General features: G+C 40.4%; 1 long non-coding RNA gene across 1 annotated transcript in view; it reads right to left on the bottom strand.

Moving 5' to 3' along the window:
- Positions 1–4,115: 4,115 nt before the first annotated feature.
- Positions 4,116–4,396, bottom strand: part of LOC106011296 — a 1,556-nt gene continuing 1,275 nt past the window's right edge. The window contains exon 2 of the long non-coding RNA XR_001184714.2: positions 4,116–4,323. This is a non-coding gene — a long non-coding RNA (uncharacterized LOC106011296). The remainder of the gene's footprint in view (positions 4,324–4,396) is intronic.

Raw genomic sequence — 4,396 nt, forward strand, 5'->3', positions numbered from 1 at the left:
ATTTTCTTTCTGAACCAATGGCCACATTTTATTACTTTGCACATAGTTAAAAAAGAAGCTTAGGGGAAACAAGAAATCAGTCATCAAGAAAATCTACGCCATATTCCAAAGGAGACTAGAGTTTGCACACCTTAAAAGAAATGTTTAGCTATAAGTAGCCTATAGAATACATGTACTTTCTCTCAGTTTAAGCAAAGTGAGAAAGTCCGATAGCATCACTTACCTATGAGAGTAACAACGAAAGCCAAAATCTTGACCAAGATTGTGCGTGACATTGTGCGTATCGCGACTGTCTCACTGCACACTGTTGGCTGTCATGTGGACATACCAGCCTTTTATCCACGCTCTGCTTCTTTACGTTCTTGGGCCCACTTTTCATTTCGTTAAGTTCATTTTGGGAATTGGCATTGAAATGAACTGAGGTCTCAGTTTGCTGGAAAATTGATCGACATAACTATAAAATGGCGTTGGTGGCCTAGTGGTTAGGCTCTCGGACTCGTAACCGTAAGGTCGTGGGTTCGAATCCCGTCAGGGGCCCGACGTTGTATCCTTGGGAAAGGCACTTTGCACAAACTTTCCTCATTTCTCCCATGAGCTATAGACAGAGAACGATCTTGTCAGTTTGATAGTGTTTGAGCGCGTGAAATCCGCAGCTTGCACTGTATTGTTCCGCGAAATTTTCTACTCTGTGTGTGTTTGTGTGTGTGTGTGTGTGTGTGTGTGTGTGTGTGTGTGTGTGTGTGTGTGTGTGTGTGTGTGTGTGTGTGTCTTACAAGCGTGAAGTCTAAATAGTTCAATTAGTTTGTGTTTGAAGTTTGATATGCCTAAATGCAATATTCTTTATTGTAGTTTTAAAGTATAATATAATCGACATCTCTGTTTTAAGTGGGTTTTTTTCTCGATAAAATAAACTTACATCCTTACGCGGTCCCCCCCCCCCCTTCTTTTTTTCTACCCCATTTTGAATAGTTTCAGTCCTACTTCCGGAGTGGCAGTGATGGTAACAATTATAATATTTGCGGAATTATTATGTCTGTTGATTGGAAATGTAAAAAATTAAGCGATTGTGTATGTCATACATTTATTGATTTGACTCAAGTTTGTAGATGGTATAGATCTATGTCATAGGTCTGTTGACTGTATATATGATAAGTTTGTTGCTGTATATATGTTACAGGTTGTTGGTTTGTTTTGTTTCTTTTTTGGGTTTTTTACCGCGCACGCAGCTGCGTAGGGTCATATGAGTGCATGGGACACTTTAAACTATTTCAGTTGGGGTAGGAAATTGTTAATGTTGCCCGGGTGGCGGCTGAAGCCTACTCTTATTTATCGATTTTAGACCACAGAGGGATCTTTAAGTACTTCAACGTGCGCAATTTACTCACGAGCCCTCCGAGGTTTTTCGCCCTTGTCCGAGAAGGGTAAGTATAGATCTTTTCTGCGAAAAGATTAGGGGTGTGGCTGAATGATAGCTGTAAGAAGGAGCCAAGAAATAGCAGTAGGAGGGGGCAAAGGAGGTGAACGCGTGGGGGCAGAAAGAAGAGACGAAAGCAGACAACAGAACATTGCTAGAGAGCAGGAAAGGAGGTAACAAGAGACAATTTTAGTTTGCTAAATCGATAGCACGGTCAGTTAGCTCTACCACACTAGTATGAAAAAAAAATCAAAGTGAAACTGTTGCTAGTTGTTCCTTTAAAGTAGCATTAACATTTTGGAAGAAAGCCTTTTTAAAAACGGTTACGCTAACAAAACGCCTTAAAAATAAATCTCGAAACGGCTGTGAATAAGCAAAAGGCATGTTGTCAGAGTAATGAATCATACCCCCCTCAGTCCCTTCTCTTTAGCAGGTCACTCAAACTTCGAAGTTCCGCATGGAATATGATATCGAGAATGTAGTCTAATGCGTTGCTTTAGCTACTACGAATGTATTTATAATGTAGGGGGAAGTTTTGCAAACCATGAAAATCGACACGTGCTGCATGGAAACTGTATAGGCTCATTTCGTCTTCTTGTTTTTGCAACTCCAAAAGAAATGTCAATATTTTCTCCTAGCCTAAAGGATTGCGAAAGTGCAAACTAATACAAGTCAGTGCGGCAATACGAAGGATTATCCCGTGCAACCCCCTCCTTTTTTCCCCTATTCTTTTTGCACTACAAGTCACAAACAGTAAATAATAATGATAAATAATAATAATGATAATGATAATAATAATAATAATAATAATAATAATAATAATAATAAGAAGAAGAAGAAGAAGAAGAAGAAGAAGAAGAAGAAGAAGAAGAAGAAGAAGAAGAAGAAGAAGAAGTAAAAGGTTTTTATATAGCTCTCTATCCCATACGAGTACGAGAATTGACTCTGGGCGCTTTACATCGATGACGATGTCATATATTATGACCATTGAGAGTAACACTTCATTTATAAAAGATAAATTATTTCTCATTAACAAGAAAACCAGTTCGATCACGTAAAGAAGAACTTGTTCATTGGACAAGAGAGACAAACAGAAATATTTTAATTAACTGAAAGGGATAAAATATGGTCTTTAAAAAAATGGACCAAGAACGGTTCTGCGTATGCCTGTAGACTAAGGTCCATCTAAAGGAACATTCGGGTCGTTGGGTCAGGCCGAGGCTACCAAAATAAAGCTTTAGTTCCGGTATCCTCGGGTCAGGCTAACCCCGAGAAGCGGATCCTATGACAGGGCGAGTGGGTGGAGGGGAGGTGGTTTCAAGAAATGTACCACTTGTCGCAGTCTTTTAGTTGATAATGGCTCTCCGGAAGCCTGGGTATTTGGGGGATTTATTTATTTCCTTTTTTTTACGACGCACGCAACTGCGTATGGTCACATGAGGGCGCGGGAAAGACTTAAGGATTTTTCGATGAACAATCACCGAAGACTGAAGGGTGTTTTTTTCAGAATAGTTTAAAATGAGAACCATCTGACCAACTGCAATGCCCTTTTGAAACAAACAAGAATAACACATGAAAAACAAAGATATTAAAGTATACGTGTCTATCTCTGCCATATCATTTTCCATGTGTTTTTTTAATGTAAAAAATTCAAGGTTCAACAAATTTACGAATAAGAAAATATGAGAAGCCATTATTATTATAGACAATCACTGCATTTACAACACAAACAGTCTTAGCAGTCACTTAACTATAAGTGCCTTGGGCCAACCGTTATTGACCGACTTCCGGGTACTTTTCTGGGAAACGAAACAATGGGTACGGTACGCAAACAACTAAGCCGGATCCCCGTGCTTGTAGCGGCATTTATATCAACGCTATCGGCGATAATGACGATCCCATGTTTTCCACGGGAACCGTCTCTCAGAATGACGGGCCATCCAGTGTTTTTGACGTGAAACGTCTTCAGTGAGTTAAGCAAGTTCAGTTTGGTTGGAATTAATTTTGAATTCTGCACGTGGGAGGGGCGTCCGAATCCTATTCTTTTCGATTTTAGGATCTTTAACGAGCGCAACTTGCACACGGGATCTCCGAATTTTTTTCGCCCTTGACTGAGAAGGCTAGGTGTCAGAGCTTTTCTACTCTAAGATCAGGGGAGTAGTGAAATACAGTAGTAAGAGAGAATAAAGGAGTAGAAGTAGAACTGTAGCTGAAAGAGTCAAAGGCCCTGAGGAGGCGGCAAACGGTGTGTGTGGTGGGGGAGGAGGGGAGGGGCGGTTGGCAGAGAGAGAAGAAGGTGGGGGCAAAAGCAAACAACAAAACCCGATTAGCAGGAAAAGAGGTGAAAGGGAAAATAAATAAAAAGAAGAAAATGTTCCGTCGCTGTCATGTTTTGAACCCGGGACCTATTGAATGAGAGACAAACACCGTACCACCAGACCACGAGATCCCCGCCCAGAGACCTGGCAGCACTCCCACTTTCATTACATAGCTCAGCCCTATTTCTCTACCTCAGAATTACAAAGTCCTATCTACTCAGTAGATCTACCTAGTTTTGAGAAATCTGACGTAAAAAAATATACAAACAGGTACGTTCAAGCAGAAGGTAATGTCAGTCAATTCTCTTGGAACCAAAGGAAAGATATTAATTAAGAGTTTTATTACGAGGCTGAAAGAAAGTATACAGCATAAACAAAGAAAGTTTCAGTCAGTCAATAGTGCAAACCTTTATTCAACAATAACAAAAGAAGCAAAGTAAACAAAATGTCCAGGCAGCTTGGAAAGCCCTTTTCTGCAGAGTTGTAAAGGTGGCGTTGTGGACATGACCAGGGTTCGAATTCCAAAATGTGGGGGAGAGAAGTGGCGTTTTGCATCCAGTCAATCATCTGTGACATCGTCACTATGTACACCTATTGCATTAGAGAGAAACATACTTCCATACATTTGTTCAAGGTCTAGGAGGAGGAGGAGGAGGAGGAGGAG

This window comes from Aplysia californica, unplaced genomic scaffold (assembly GCF_000002075.1).
Source record: "Aplysia californica isolate F4 #8 unplaced genomic scaffold, AplCal3.0 scaffold00086, whole genome shotgun sequence".
NCBI classification, from domain to species: Eukaryota; Metazoa; Mollusca; class Gastropoda; order Aplysiida; family Aplysiidae; genus Aplysia; species Aplysia californica.